The 16368-nt window shown below is 49.3% G+C and overlaps 1 protein-coding gene across 7 annotated transcripts in view; it reads left to right on the forward strand.

The window, feature by feature from the left end:
- The first annotated feature begins 10870 nt into the window (after positions 1-10870).
- The window catches only part of ZMIZ1 (zinc finger MIZ-type containing 1), a 559350-nt gene continuing 553852 nt past the window's right edge, over positions 10871-16368 (forward strand). For all 7 annotated transcript variants that reach the window (XM_054983309.1, XM_054983311.1, XM_054983310.1 and 4 more), the window contains exon 1: positions 10871-11219. The gene's annotated coding sequence lies outside the window, so the exon portion shown is untranslated. The remainder of the gene's footprint in view (positions 11220-16368) is intronic.

The raw sequence follows: 16368 nt of genomic DNA on the forward strand, positions 1-16368 counted from the left end.
TGCCATTATTTTGAGGATAAATTTCTGAAGAATTATAAGGCTCCCAGGGAAAGAGTTTATGAATTGTGCATATTGGTAATTTGTGAGAACAGAATCCAGCTCTGGCAGTTATTCTGGATTAATTAATCCAGAGTAAGAGTCCCCTGTGGGGGATCTGGGCAGCGAGGTGCCTTTTGTTTCTTCTTTGATGCTAATCAACAAATTGCACGTAGGAGGTGCAAAGCAACGGGTAGGGGAAAATACGCACCCACAGAATCAGTTTTGTTTTCAGACTGGAAGTTGTTGCTAAGCACCAGGCTTGTTAAATAACCGCCTTGTAAAGTTATGGGACTGAATAAGTGCTTTTAAAATGCTAATACGGCACACTCTGCTGAATGCCATTTATACTTCCCCGAGGAAAGTGACTATGTTGGAGAAAAACTGGTAGCCATCTGCCAGAGGGGAACGAGGATTCGTGTTACCCCACGCCACTTAGTTTAGACAAAGTGGGCATCTTCTGGGGTGGACAAGAGCAAGGAGAGCGTCCAAAATAGGACTGGAAATCTTGGCTCTGCAACTGGCTTTTCTTTTGTGTGTGTGCATGTCTAACACGGGCTGGGTGGGGGCTATTTCTGTAAGCAGTCTGACCCATGGAGCTCCAGCCCTAGCTCCATTGAGACATGTGCTTTGCCATCAGGAACGAATTGTGACTCCACAGATTTAACAAAGATTGTCCCCCACTCTCATAACTTGAAGGCTGGCTACTAACCCATGTGGCCTAGCTCATATTAACAAAGACTGCCATAAGATCTTTTTGTTTTCCAGAAACAGGGTTCCATCCTGTGTGAGCCAGTGTAGTGCAGTGATTATTGCTGGACTAAGAGGGAAAGTACACAAGATGCCTGGGTATGTGTCAGGTTCCCCGGGCACTATAGTCTTACAAAGAACAGCTGCTTGATGTGATTCTCTGCCAGGAAATCTCTCTCTCTCTCTTGCAAAAAGCTTCAGCTTGGGTTTTCCTCAGGGAACTCAGGGACAGGGGCAGGGGCTGGGATGTAACAGGAGGCAGGAAATCTAGAGTGGCTTTTTGCAAGAGAGAAAGAGAGAATCTGCGATGCAATTCTCCATTGGAGAGAAGAGCGATGGAGGGGATTCTCTCTCTCTCTCTCTCCCTTGCAAAAAGCCAGCCAGAATTTTCTGCCTCCTGTTATGCTCCTCCCTACCAAGCTCCTGGAGGAAAACCTGAGCCGAGGCTTTTTGCAAGAGACAAAGAGAGAATCCCTCCCATTGCTCTTCCCCCAGCAGAGAATCACATTGAGTGGCTGTTCTTTGTAAGACTACCTTACCCAGGGAACCTTGCACAGGACCCAACACGTGAAGAACACGTATCTGTGGCATCTCATTTAGTTTGGCTCTGAGATTTAGGTTTCCTTATTACCTTGGCCTGCCTGGAATTCCCCACCCTCAACCTCAGTCTCCCACCCTTGAGAAACTCTGCAGTGGGGGGTGGGGTGGGGGATGGCCTTCATAGTGATGCTCAAGAAATTCCTAGAGCATCACCTGGAAGTGACACAACATCCTCCCCAAACTCTACCCAGTTGTATCTGTTGATGGATGGACGGCCTGACTCCGCTCCTGACACCCTAAATAGAGCTCTGGAATCCATATCTGGATGGGTGTGGCAGAGCAGACTGAAGCTGACCCCTACGAAGATGGAGGTCCTGTACTTGAGTTGTGGGGTGGCAGATATGGGGATCCAGCTCCTGGCCTTTGATGGGGCACCATACTCAAAATCCTTTATTGTAGGGACTTCATTGTGCCTACAGCAGATGCTACATCATGGGAGCTGGTAAAGCAGGTGGGGTAAGAATGTAATCCAGAAAGTTCCTGGTTTGAAACGCACCTTTGAAACGCGCCTCACCTGTAAAGGCTCTGGATGGCCTTGGACAAAGCTTCCTTCTCTACAGGCCTTTTGCCAGGATTACCAAGTTAATACTTTTGAAGTTCTTTGAGCTATTCATAAAAGGATATATAAATAACAAAGTATTATTTTCTCATGTTTTACATTAATCGTCTGTTTTTCTTCTGACCAAGTACAAGCCTCCAGGCACCTTAAAATAAATAGCACAATTAGGATCCACACGCACACTTTTGGCAGTGAGGCCTCAGCGATAACCTGCATGTGTGCAGTGACACAGAACGTACAGTCCCACAGGGAACTAAACAGTCTGCAGTCCAGTTTCTGTGAGGGAGAATGGTTGGTTTTATTAAAATAGGCAGAGGCCGCCTAACTGTTGGGGAAGAGCTCCTGCAACACGGGAAGGGAAAGGGGACGAGAAAGGGGACTGGAGGAACAAGGAAGCGGCAACCTAGAGGAAAGTACGTGGAGATGGAGGCTTAGGAAAGAACCAGGGCTGATATCAAGCACTGAGCAATGGCCAAAGGCCCGTTTCCACAGAAGGAACCAATCTCGGACCGGCTGTGGCTTATTCTTTCCACGGGTTCACTAGCCCACCAAGCCATTTGTTTTATTTTATTCATTTTATTTTATCAAATTTATACCCCGCCCTCCCCACAAACAGGCTCAGGGCGGCTAACATCATATGTTATACAATTAAATCCATATACATCTCTAAAAGCTATAAAAACAATATAAAAACAGCTAGCATCATGATCAACTCAGGCTATAATAAATATCTAAAAAAAACACGTACGTAGCTGTGGCACAGCCCAGGGCGGCTGCCAGCGGAGCACGGGAAGTGGCAAACCGGAAGGAGGCCATTTGCTGGCAGTTGCCATCAAGTGGCAACTGCAGAAAGGGACAGCTGCATCTTTCTTGCCTGCCTGCCTGCCTACACAGCAGTTAGGTCTGGGTTTGATGCCAACAACCATCGGAGGGAAACTGAGTAAGGAGCCAATAGGAGGGGTAGTGGCTGCTATCTGCTGGCTGGTTTCTGAATAACCGAGTGGATGGGGATGAGAAGCAGCAAGTGGGGCTGTGGCTCAGCAGAAGAGCCTCTGCTTGGCACACAAAAGGTCTTAGGTCAATCCCCGGCATCTCAAGGTAAAAGGATCAGGTTACAGGTGATGTGAAAGGCCTCCAGCTGAGACCCCTGGAGCTTTGAAAGGGGCAGTCATCTGTGGCCAGAAAAATCTGGGAAAGAATGGCTTGTGGAAACAGGAGGGAGAGGAACAAAGAGTAATCAAGGGCAGAGGGGGATGAAGACCTGTCACCACCAAAGGAGCAAGGAGGTGCCTAGCTTTGGCTCTACCTGCCCACCAACCCCCATAAGGGACTGCAGAAGATTGTTATTAATAAGCCATCTGTGAGGGTTTGCCTGCCATGCTGGCTTCACATACTTAAAAATAAGTTGCTGGCTATAACATTTGAGTTATACCATATGAAGCCCTGAGCTGGATAGCCCAGGTGAATCTGATCTCGTCAGAGGCTAAGCAAGTTGGCCTTGGTTAGTAATTGGCTGGGAGACCTCCAACGAAGACCAGGGTTGCAGAGATAGGCAATGGCAAACCACCTCTGGTAGTCTCTTGCCATGAAAACCCCACCAGGGGTCGCCATCAGTCAGCTATGACTTGAGGGCAGGGTTTCATGTTTTTATACCACGAGTGGTATCATGGTTGAAGGGCTGTCATATAAAGACTGGTGCGGAGTTGTGTTCCATTGCCCCAGAAGGTTGGGCCAGAACCGACGGGTTGAAATTAAATCGAAAAAGTTTCCAGCTAAACATTAGGAAGAACTTCCTGTCAGTCCCTCAGTGGAACAGGCTTCCTCGGGAGGTGGTGGGATCTCCTTCCTTGGAGGTATTTAAGCAGAGGCTAGATGGCCATCTGACAGCAATGCTGATTCTGTGAACCTGGGCATATCTTGAGAGGGAGGACAGGAAGGGTTACATTAGTGCTTAGTTCTCGTGGCCAGGGTAATGCCCATCACCACCTTGGGGTCAGGTTGCAATTTTCCCAGGCCAGTTGGACTAGGGATCCTGATGGTATTTTGCCATCTTCTGGGCATGGAGCAGGGGGCACTGGGTGTATATGTGTGTGTGTGGGGGGGAGGTAACGAATTTCCTGCATTGTGCAGGGGGTTGGACTAGATGACCCTGGAGGTCCCTTCCAACCCTGTGATCCTATGATTCTATCTTGAGAGCCAGTGTGGCCTAGTGGTTATACTGGACTAGGATACAGTTGTGGGTTCAAAACCCTGCTCTGTCAAGAAACTGTGAGTAGGTCTCTGTGGGCCAGTGTGGATCTCACCTTCCCTTTCTTTGACTTACCTCGCAGGGTTCTTGTGAGGGTGAAATGGAGGAGGAGAGAGAATCCCACACACCACCGGGATGGAACCCCAAAGAACTGCCAAGAGTGTGCTAGGAAACAATGGATTTCATTCACTCTGTTTAAAATTGCTGCCACCCTCAAATCCATAGGATTCATTTAATAACATACTTTGTAAACTGCTCTGAGAGGCATTAAGTTGTCCTGAAGGGTGGTATATAAATCGAAGATTGTTATTATTTTATGTATGTATCTATTTAATTCAATTTGTATCCCACCCACCCTTCCCACAAATGGGCTCAGGGCAGCTAACAATACCGACAGTTAACAATAGATCCAGAGGAGTTCGCCCTGTTAGTCTGTAGTTGCAAAATAGAAAAGAGTCCAGTAGCACCTTTAAGAATAACCAACTTTATTGCAGCGTAAGCTTTCGAGAGCCACAGCTCCCTTCGTCAGATGCATGTGACGAAGAGAGCTGTGGGTCTAGACAGTAACAATACATACAAATATAAAACTACAAGAGCAAGTCACAAATCCCCATAATTCAATCTCTTGGTGGGCTTCTTGAAATAAAGGCTGCCAAAGGCCGGGAACTCGGAAAAGACGCGTTAGCACTGCCAATTCAGCCGGCTCTTCCGTTCATGCAAACGTTTCCTCGGGCACGTTAAAGGGGGAGGGGGAAATACCCCCATGAAAATAAGAATGAAAAAAGCCGAGCCGTGCCTCGCCGCACAGAAGTCGCGGCGTCTGCCGAGGAGCTTTGCAAAGCTCGCCTCCGCCTTCGGCCAACAAGGGCAGGGAGAGGCGGGGAGGGAGCGCGGGCAGCCTCCGGAGCGCGGCGGGGCGGAAAGGGCCGGGGTCCCTTTAAGGCGCCGGAGCGCGGCGAGCGGCCGAGTCCTGCGCGCGCGGCTGTGTGGGGCGAAGAGGGAAAGCTGTTGGCACAGGCATTGTTCCCTGACGTCACTCGGCCAGCTCCGCCGCCGCCGCCGCCGCTCTCAAACTTGTCTTTGTTATTCAGAGCTCTCCATCTGACACGGCGGGCCGCGCGCAAAATGCGGACGCCGGAGCCGCCGGACCGGAGCCCTGCAGCTTGCAAGCCCGGGAAGCGGGGGCCGCTGGTCCTGCGGGCTGCGGAGGAAGGGGGGGGTTGCTTGCCCAAAGGGGAATGGGGGAGAAGAGCCCACAGTTCCATCTTGGGAAATGCCTGGAGAGTTGGGGGGCAGAGTGATGATGGTGATGATGATGATGATGATGATGATGATACATTCGATTTATATATCGCCCTTCAGGACAGCTTAATGCCCACTCAGAGCGGTTTACAAAGTGTGCCATTATTATCCCCACAACAACAAACACCCTGTGAGGTGGGTGGGGCTGAGAGAGCGCCTGAGAGCTGTGACTCGCCCAAGGTCACCCAGCTGGCTTCAAGTGGAGAAGCGGGGAATCAAACCCTGGTCTCCAGATTAGAGTCCCACGCTCTTAACCACTACACCAAACTGAGTAGGGTTTGGGGAGGGGTGGGACCTCAGCAGAGAATAATACTATAGATCAAGAGAGGTAGCTGTGTTTATTTATTTATTTATTTTATTGTATTTGTTTTCCGCCCTCCCTGCGAGCAGGCTCATGGAGGATAACAGCACTGAGAACATGTAAAAGATAAACATTTAAAAGCATCATACAAAAACATAAAAAATAGCAGCACTCTTTTTCCTGATGGCGGCAATACAGTTAATAAGAAATAATGCAACAGTACAATTGAACATAGCATCAGCTTAAGAACAGTGGTGGGTGGCTCTCATGGGGGGCGGGGTAGATGTTAGTCTGGTTGTAGCAGTGGGAAAGAGCAAGAGTCCAGTAGCACCTGTAAGATGAACAAAATTGGTGGTAGGGTAGGAGCTTTCGTGAGCCACAGCTCACTCCTTCAGATACCAATATTTTGGAGTCCATCCTCCAAAGCCACCATTTTCTCCAGGGGAATTTTCTGTGCCCTGGAGATCAGTTGCAATTCTGGGAGATCCCCAGCCACCACCTGGAGGTTGGTAACCCTGCTGAGGCAAGGATGTTTTGGAGTCCAATAGGGGAACTACCGAATGGGTTTGCTTAGAAGTGAAGCCACGGAAGGGGGCTGAACTGCCAGCTCCAAGTTAGGAAATTTGTGGAGATCTGGGGGCGGGGTGAAGCCTGGAAAAAGGGATTTGGGAGGGAAAGGCCCTCATCATGGTATAATTCTATAGAGTCCACCCTCCCAAGCAGCTATTTTCTCCAGGTGAACTGAGCTCTGTGGCCTGGAGATCAGTTGTAATTCTGGGAGATCTCCAGCTACCACCTGGAGGCTGGCAACCCTAGCAGCCCAAGCCCCTGTGTACGTGTACTCAAAAGTAAGACCCACTGTATTCAGCGAGGATATTTTTGTGCCTCCTCCGCCCCACACTTAAGGACTGACTTTTTTAAAAAAAAATCCAGATTGTGCAAGGTTGTGTTTAAGAGCTTGGAGGCGCGTTTGGTTTTTTTGGAACGGAATACTCTGCAACTGTAGTCAACGAGAGGACTTACTTCCAGGGAAGTACATGGGCATGCTTGGATGGCAGGCCCCTTGAGCTCAGCGAGCTTTACTTCTGAGTAAACATGAAAAGGATGGGATCCATAAGTTGCTGTACAACACATCATAGACGTAGAGCCCCGGGGGCGGGGGGGGGGAGGATCCCTAGCACTGCCACACAAGGACACTTAAGCCTTCCCCTGTCCTGGGATACAGGTTTTTTACATTCACACCTTCACAACACAAGAGGGAGGCGGAAAGTCTGGAGGAGGTTTTTTGAGGATTCAGGATTATCACAGACAATCTCAGGGGTAGCTGGAAAGAGGCTTGAGGGTATGCCCAACTATTAGAATAATAGTAAAGGGTCCAGTAGCACCTTTAAGACTAACGAACTTGATTGTAGCATAAGCTTTCGAGAGCCACAGCTCTCTTTGTCAGATGCATCTGACAAAGAGAGCTGTGGCTCTCGAAAGTTTATGCTACACTCAAGTTGGTTAGCCTTAAAGGTGCTACTGGACCCTTTACTGTTTTGCTACTACAAACTAACATGGCTAACTCCTCTGGAACTATTAGAATAGGAGCAGATTTGCAGCCACATCATAAACGTTATAAACCCGGAGTTAAAAAAAGACTGGGGGGGGGAACGGGGTTTGAATTCTAATTCACAACACTGGCCTTTGGATGGATTTCAGGATCACACGCTTTACAAAACAAAGCCTAAAAACGTTTTCTTGGGATTAAGTGCCATGAAATAAAATAAGGCCTACTTCTGAGTAAACCTGTTAGGCTTGCTCCCAAGTGACCACATATCTCGATTCTTGTTTGCCAGGATCCCCAACTGAGTTGAACAGATTGGGTTCCCAAAGAAACAGCAGTCTTGTGTTCAATTACATAGCAGTAAACCCCATCAATCTCAGTGGGTCTTCCTTCTGAGTAAACACGCAATCCCTGCCGCTCATCGGATTGCTTGTTTCATTAGAGTAGGTTGGGGCTGGAAAGTAATCTGTAAAAAATAAATACATCTGCACAGGGCTTTTTTTCAGCTGGAACCTGGTGGAACAGAGTTCCAGCACCTCTTGAAAATGGTCACATGGTTGGTGGCCCCGCCCCCTGATCTCCAGACAGAGGGGAGTTGAGATTGCCCTCCTAGCGGAGGGCAATCTAAACTCCCCTCTGCCTGGAGAGCAGGGGGTGGGGCCACCGACCATGTGACCATTTTCCCCAGGGAGATTTAAACTTTAAAAAACTCCCCCTTGTTCCAGCTGACCCAAAGTGACGTCCTTGCACAGGCCTGAATTCCACCACCTCTTTTCCCAGAAAAAAAACCCTGCGTCTTCAGGGGAGGGGGTCTCTAGTAGATCGGAAAAGCTTTCCAGCCCTCAAAATGAAAAAAAAAATATGACTCCAAACTGGAAGCACAAATCGCAGATGGTTGAGCTGGCCCATGAGGGAAAAAAACATCCGAAAGGAACAGCAGAGCAATTCATCTGGGTAATTCAATTCTAGGGAGCGGTAGCTGTTCAGGGGGAAGTGAGATAGTGTTGGTTAAAGTCTGTCTCCTGGAGGGAAGGGGGGGGCAGCCACAGAAGGCACATGGAAGTCCTGCACCACGCACCCTTTCCCAACCTGAAAAACAGAAGGATCTCCTTAAAGGGGTCTGGGGGTCTGGAATGATTGGGTGTGCCTGCGGAAAGCCCCGACCGCGTTTGTCTTTCCTTTTTGTTCTGCCCCCCCTCCCGTCGAAACTAAAGCCCCCAGCTCTCTACCAACGGTGCTCGCTGGGTGACTGGAGCAACCCCGCCTCCCGCCCTCAGTTTAGCCTGCATCAGACGATAGTTGTTCGGATAACATGGGGAGGGGGGCTGCTGTAAGCCGTTTTAGGTCTGGGGAGGGGGAGAGAAAAGCGGGGTATAAATATTGGAATAAGTAAATCACACTAACCCGCCCACCCCTCCACGCATCAACAGGCGACCCTTTTTTTGAATTACACAGCCGGATGTACTGCCTAGTGGTTAGGACTGCGCAAGTAGAGAAAAGTCCTCCCAAGGAAGCGTGGGCGCACGGCTGCGCAATCCTAAATGTGAGTCTCGCCTATTTATTTATTTAGTTAGTTATTTATTATTTCTAGTCCGCCCTTCTCATTGAAACTCATGGCGGGTTACATAGTACAATCAGTATCCTGGATATTTCCGTAAGTAATGCCTAAGTGTGTTTTAGGAAGGCAGGCTTTCGGCAGCCTGTATAGCCCGTGTCCCCATTTGATCTGGGAATGAGTGGATGATGGATAAATATGCATAAATATGAATCAATATGTACGGGTTACCTGGACAACCTCCCCCCCCCCCGCCCTCAAAGGTCCTGAATCCGTCCTCCTCCTCCAGCCAGAGCGCGCATGCGGGGCGCGCTTTCCCTTGCATAATCTAACCAACCCATTCGGAATCGACGGGCGTGGAACGGCTGCTGGTTCTTAACAGCTGATCATAAAATATTGATCCCCTGGAAATCTTTGGCCGGGGACGTGTGAAGGGTTTTGTTGCGCCCGGAAGGCAACGGCGCTTGTTGGTGCCAGTTCGTTTCCCCCTGGATATCCGGCCTGGAGTCCCTTCCTTTGATTTTTCGACTTCTGGCCTTTGCTTCGATTGCGCCCAATCGCGCCAGTTTTTCAAGGCAGCTCGGCCGTGTTTTGGGGGGGGGGGCGAGGGCTGAACAGTCCTCCCCCGCGGGCCAGTCTTTTAATTCGGCGGTCTTACTTCCGAGCAAATACGATCCGGCCGAGGGAGGGAGAGGAGGAGCCAACCGATCTTCAGCCCTCCTAGGCTCTGGGGGCTTTTTAATCTCGGGGGGGGGGGGTGGAAGGGGAAGAGACGGGTTGTAAAATATCTCCTTCCCCTGTCCAACCTAGAGAGCCCTTTTGGAGTTCAGCCGGGGGTTACTCTAGAGTAAGGTGGCCCGGCGGATCGCGCACTCAAAATCCCCCTTTCCCGGTGAGATCCCGGCAGCCTGTTCAGCACCAGGGACTTGCTGTTTGGAAAACACAAACAGTCCCTCCCCTTTCGCTCTGCTTTCCCCTCCCCTCGAGTTTTCCTTTAAGCCCGTCCTTCTTTGGGGAAGCTCCGAGGGCTGCACAGTGTTTGGGAGACACCCCCGCTGCTGTGCGCGCAAAGGGTCTCCTGTGAAAAACCTCCCGCGCATTCTCTCCAATTCGCTTTTTAAGAACCATTCAAACCTCTCTCATCCACCCCACTTCCTTCCACCGACCCCCCCCCCCAGATTAAGAGCCCCATCCTTTGCTCGCTTACTCGGAAGTAAGTCTCACTGTGCTCACTGCCCTTAGTCCCCTGGGGTGTGTGTGTAGCACCTGGGAATCTTCCCGATGGTGCGCTATACCTGGGAGTAACTCCCACGACGCCTTGTGGCGGGCGTTACTTCCGAGTAAACACAGCCGCGGGCGCGCGAGATGCTTTCCCGTGGGTGGACGTGCTTTTTTTGGGCCCATTAAAGCTAATTTTTAAAAAAATCTACAGCAGGGGGGAGGGGGAGGGGGCAAAGCGGAAGGTGTAAACACACTTTGTCTCAGCGTTCTAATCGCTCGCAGCCTTCATTCATAGATCTCATGCGGAGAGAAAGCCAGGGAGAGATCAAAGCAGTCGCCTTAAATGAACGTGGGAAGCTGAGAAACATCCTTGCCCGCCTTAAAAACGCATCCAATCTTGCGCAAGGGGAGGAGGAGGGTTCTTCTAGTGGCTTGGGGGGGGGGATCCAAAAGGATTTGTGTCCCTCTACCCACCAACCCTCCCTCCCTCCATTAATTTTTATAAACAGTCAATAGGTTTGCGCTCCGCCAGGCTCTCTAGACAGGAAGTTCTTCCCTTTGATGAGGGTGACGGGAGGGGGGGGGAATCTTGCAAGACAATTCTTCGCGTTGTTCAACTTGGCGCTCCAAGATTTTTAACTTTAGGTGGTCAGGAGGTGGGGTGGAAGGGAAGAGAGACAGACACACACAGGCACGCAGAGAGGGAAGCGTCCTTCGAGGAGAGACAGCTCCCTCGCAGATAGGAATCTGGGACAGATTTTGCCAGCAGCCACGAAGCAGGGCCCTTTGGTAATAAAATAGCCAATGTAATTTGACACTTCAACTTGCTCTCCTCTCTGCGAGTTGATTCACTTATTCTCCCACTAACACCGAGCTCCTTTTCACTGTCTGTGGGCTTTTTTTATATAAAAAAGGCGAGAAATAATAGAATTTTTTGGAAAAAAATTGAACATTTAAAAAGCCACCTGAAGCAGACCTGCAAATCCACTGGAGGAAGAGAGAGGGGATATTTTCCTGTCGCCTGCTTTCTTCCCTATGATTTTCTCCTCGCTTGCAAACCTTGCTGTTTTTCCTCTCACCGCCCCCTCCCCCGATCTGGAGGTAAGTTTCGCCTCTCGGTTCGTTCGCATCTCCCGGCGCGGGGCGGGCTCCGGCTGGGATTTGCAAAAATAATTTTTGAAAAAAGCAAATCGCGCTAAGGAAATGCATAGATGTGCGATTACTGTCGGGTGTAAAAGTAAGACGCGGGGACGACCGAGGAGAATAGTCTGAAGTCTTAAAGGGGCAGGATGTGTATTTGGCAATGGGGGCTGTTCGTGAGGGGGGGGGGTCCTAAGGAAAGCTGCGAAAGGGGGTGGAAGGAGGGGAAGGAATTGACTTAATTTAGCCGCCTGGATTTGTGTATTGCTTTCGCGATTGCAAACGGAGAGCTTTCGGAAGCCGGAGTGCCTTTGATTCCAGATCGCTTTAAAATGTATCTGTTTGCAAGAAGAGGAGAATGTTGGGGGGGGGGGGGGGGTTGCTCCAGAATCGTTTTTTGGAATCGGCGCTTTTCTTTTTTTCTTGGCCCGTCTCTTTAAGTTTGGGGAACAATGTTTCCATTTAGGCACGGTTGACCAGGGCTGGGGACGGGGGGGGGGGAGTGGGGGGAGCTCTTGTGCCATAAAAACAAAGGAGGTTTAAAAATAATCCGGCCGGAGCTTCTGTGCGCTGCGTGCTGGTCTCCCTCCCCCCCCCCCCCCCGCCGCGCTTCCTGGCCGGCTTCTACTTTTTGCGAACTGCTTTCTCCAAACGCGATGCCTTTCAGCTTCTCCCGACAGGATCCCAAAGCGATCGATTCGGAGGAAGCTTTGCCAGAGCCCGAGGCTGCGGTGGGGAAGAGAGAGAGGGAGAGAGAGGCAGGCGATGCGAGGAGGAGGCAGGCGGGCGGGCGGGGGGAGCTTGTTTTCCGGGCGTTGGGAAGCCTGGCCGAGTGTAAATTCCTTGTGTCTGGATTCTGAAAGCCAGTTGGGACTTGGGGCCTCTCTGGCAGGGCAGGAGCGGAAAGCCAGGGGCAGGCTTCTTGCTCCCCTCCCTCTCCTTCTCTCTGTCCGCCCCCCCCCCACTCCTTTCACCCCCCACCCCTTGTGCATCTGTCCAGGAAGCTACTGGGGGGGGGGGGAGCGGAGGAGGGATCACTCACTCACACTCACACACACGGTCTGCTTGAAAAGAGCCTAGCTCCAGCTTCCTTGCTATTGTGAAAAAAGGAGCGAGAGCGAGGAGGGGAGGCGTTTTCAAGGGACTCGTCGGGCTTAGCTGGCTGCAGTGTAAAAAAAGAAAGGCCGGAAAGCGAAATCGGCAGTTAAAAGGCGCTTGGAGAACGTAGACGCGAAAACGGGAGCTGCCCTTTGATTTCTCGCCACGATCTCTCCTTTTTTGCGGGAGGAGGAGAGATTTCTTGGGCTGGGCTGTTTTGTTTTTTTAAAGGAGGGGGAGAAATGGGGAGTCGAGGAAATCTGGCGCCGGTCCCTGTCCCGCAAACTTTTGGGGCTGCGTGTTGTGAGCACGTGTGAAGGTTTTGGATTCTGTGGCTGGCTTGCAGGGGGGAATGGGGTAAGGACTGGAGAAAGGGGACTCCAGAAATGCCTGTTGCCTGTCATGAAAATTAAAAGCATCGGGAAGTGGATAAAAAAAACTGGGACACGGGATGGCCACGGAACAGCCACACAGTACAGAGAAATAATACGCTTATTACTTCTTTTTTTGGCCGGGTTGTGGTTCTTCCTCCTGTGCAGCTGGGAACCCTGTCAGCCTTCAGCCACCAAGAGAGTTGAGACAGTAGCCAGTTTTCAAAAGCCCAGTCCCCTGTCATCGCTAGCGGCTGCCTGTATTTTTTTTTTTTTGCACTGTATATTTTTGGGCTTTAGTTACTGATCTGCAAAGGGCTTAATGATTCTCTAGGGTGAAAGGAATATTTTGCGGGTGTGTTTTTGCAGCAGGCCTGAGTGAGTGATGTTGGGTGTTCTGGCTGCCCCCCCCCCCCCATGCGCTGCTTTGACATGAGAGCAGAGGATTTAAGTTGGCAGATCGAACAAATGCCCTCTCAAAGCTTTCCAGGAGACAGTAAGTGAGCAGGAGCCGGCGGTGGGGGCTAGGGGGAAGTGATGAATGTTATTTTAGGGTGTTTCCTAGCTGGGCTTTCTTTCCAATATGAAACAGCGGCTTAAGAAAGCCCAAGGGCAGAAGCTTATATATTTGGAAAGGGTAAAAAAGCGCCTTCGAAGCATGGAGCGCTGCTTAAGTAGGGGTTCCTCCTGACTGCCTTGAAGTATCAAAATTGGGGGTGCTTTTTGGTGTGTGTGTGTGGGGGGGGGGTAAGGAATCTCTAGCCACTCTTAAGCTCTTCTGCAAGTTTGAGTTTTAGAAAGCAGAAAGTAAAATTGCTTTCTCTGAAATGGAAAAGGAGTCCCCATTTGGCTATCAAATAAGAAGACCTTGTGGGGCAGTGGAGGGCCAAACTGATTCTAGTATAGTGAAGGGGGTGTGATTTGGATCCAAGTTCAAGCAGAAATCCAGCCGTGGTCCTCTTGGGCCAAGGACCTGGCTCTCTGCCTCAGTTTCTCCATCTGGAAAAATGTTGTTGTTTTTCACAGCGTGATGAGTGAAGCTGTGTAAAGAAAGGCTGTGATCTGCTTGGGGAGAATAATGTAATCAATATGAGGGGGGGGGAACACCCCTGAGCCAGTGGCTTGACTTCTGCAGTGTTTAAGAGGTATTGCTTTTGCACCAGCTGGACACATGCTTGCAAAAAAGCCTCCTCCTCTCTTACGATTTAAAGAATTGCATCTAGGCACACAGGTGGGAAGCCCCTAAAAATCAGCCCTGCCTTTCTTTCTATCCTGCAAACGAGAGAGATGCTTAGACCAAAACTAATAAAAATTGGAAGCTAGCAACTTTTGTGGACTTACTTGCTTATCTTCCCTGAAACATTTGGTTACTGCAGCTTTCCCCCTCCAAATAAAGGTCCTTTGCAGAAGTTTTCTTTTCTTTTGTTTACAAATGTAGTCCCCCCCCCTCCCAAGTTTTGCATACTTCCCTTTCCCTCTTTAAGGCAACAATGATCAACATAGGCAAGTTATTAAAAAAGCATCATATGCAGAGCATCCAAACTGTGAACTAGTAACTTCACCAGAGGTCTTTGCAAAGCCGTTGTAGCTGAAAGCCCTAACTCCAAATCTATGCAGTCATGTAATATGAGAAACAAAGTTGAACAGAGAACACTGGCTAAATTGCATGCTTCGAAGCTTTATTCTCTCTCTTTAGGAGAGAACTGAGTGGGTTTCTAGGTCTTTCTTTCCACCCCCACCCCCCTTTTGATCAAGGCAAATTTACTACAGCATCAATCTTCCTTTGGCAGGGCCTGATTCAGGTTTATGAATGCCAGAAGTCTAGGGCTGACCTTTTTCTGTTCAAGTCAAGGATGTTGAAACACCAGCCATCAAACAAAAGAGACATTGAAAGCAAGGAATTGCAGCGGAGCACGTGTGACTTGCAGACTGGTAGCGTGCACTGGGCAGAGGCCGCGTTCCTTCTGACTTTCGCAAGGATGGGGGCAGGAGGTTCTAGAAAAAGGAAAGAGGACATGTTTATAAAAGGCTGCACAACATACGCACAGTTACACACTAACCATTCGTTTTTGCTTTGGGTAAAAGCATGATGGACGAAACAGTATAATAACATGGGTGTAAATGTCACTACAGTTTTAAGCATCCCACTGCTTCAAAGATTTTGACCAAGACTTTTGGAAACAATCTCAAGCCATTCATTAATCAGAGGGGAGCAGTTTTAACTACCTGAATGCTTTTGACATTTCAGATCTAGACACCGACGTAGATTCCCTCAACTTTCTTTCTTAGCCATTCATTCCTTTCTTCTGCTTACCAAGAAATCCCAGAAAGCAGGAACTAGAAAAACACAGAGTTGCAGTGCTCAGTTTGGAGTTTTAAATCCAAAGTTTTAAAAATGATCTGGAGTCAAACTGAGGAGAAATTCAAAAGAAGTGGGGTGGGGGTTGCTTTCATTATAATAGGGCAATTGAGTTGAATACCATACTTGTTGCGGAAATTCAGGTGAATGTTTTGTGGTTTGACAGTTACCTGTGGTCCTTAACACCTGAATTGAAACAAAGTCAGTAGTAGCGTTACTTGGTTTTGTGGCAAACAAACATCAATAAGATTCTTGCTTCAGAAAAAGAACCTGCTTCAAATCTATAAAGTGGGTTTGTGGGTATTGCCTTGTGAAGCATAGGGCATGATCGTGCGCAGACTTGGAAGAAAGTGCCACAGAGTTCAGTAGGACTGGGCTTGTGAGAAAAACCCAACAAAACTTGTGCATTTGTTGTGAAAGGAACAGTTCTGTATCCCAATAAACAGTAAAATCCTGGAGTTTCTTAAGGATTTTCTTTCTCCGGGAGAGGTTCCTGGGAAATTCGAAGTGGTAAAATGCTGTCACATATGTTTCCACTCAGAACCTTTCCTGTGGGCTATTTTATCTTGGTTTAATACTCTCCTGTAGGGCTCAAAGATTTTTGCTCTGTGTGCAACCCCCTCCCCCTCACGCGTGTGTATGGGGGGGTAGTGGGGAAAGGGGGGGTTGCACACATTACTGGCATTTCTGTTGAGAAAATGTATAGTCTACAGCATTTCTGATCTGGGTCCCAAATGTTAGGACAGGTGGAATTTTACGCATGTTTTTGGGGAGGTTTCATTTTGCAAAAATGGAAAACACACATACTTTCCCTTTTGCTTGTTCTTTTAGTACAGTTTCGAGATAATGGAGTGGTGTTGGCTGCATTTATAGCGGTGTTGCATTGGACTGCATCTTTTAAGAAACTGGACCCAACTAAACTCACATGGAATTATTCTCAACTAACTAATACTATAATCTAGTGGGTTTGGGGGGGGGGGCTCTGGAATTATGGAGACTTTTCAGAGATCCAAAATGTTATTTTGGGATTTGGCTGTCCTAAATGGAGTGCTCTTTTCCCAAGCAGGTTGCAGAAGTACCCAGGGCTTTTTTTCAGCTGGAACGCGGTGGAGTGGAGTTCCGGCACCTCTTGAAAATGGTCACATGGCCGGTGTCCCCACCCCCTGATCTCCAGACAGAGGGGAGTTGAGATTGCCCTCCACGCTGCTGAGCGGCACGGAGGGCGAGCTAAACTCCCCTCTGTCTGGAGATCAGGGGGTGGGGCCACCAGTCATGTGACTAT

The sequence above is a fragment of the Eublepharis macularius genome, chromosome 6 (genome assembly GCF_028583425.1).
Source record: "Eublepharis macularius isolate TG4126 chromosome 6, MPM_Emac_v1.0, whole genome shotgun sequence".
NCBI classification, from domain to species: domain Eukaryota; kingdom Metazoa; phylum Chordata; class Lepidosauria; order Squamata; family Eublepharidae; genus Eublepharis; species Eublepharis macularius.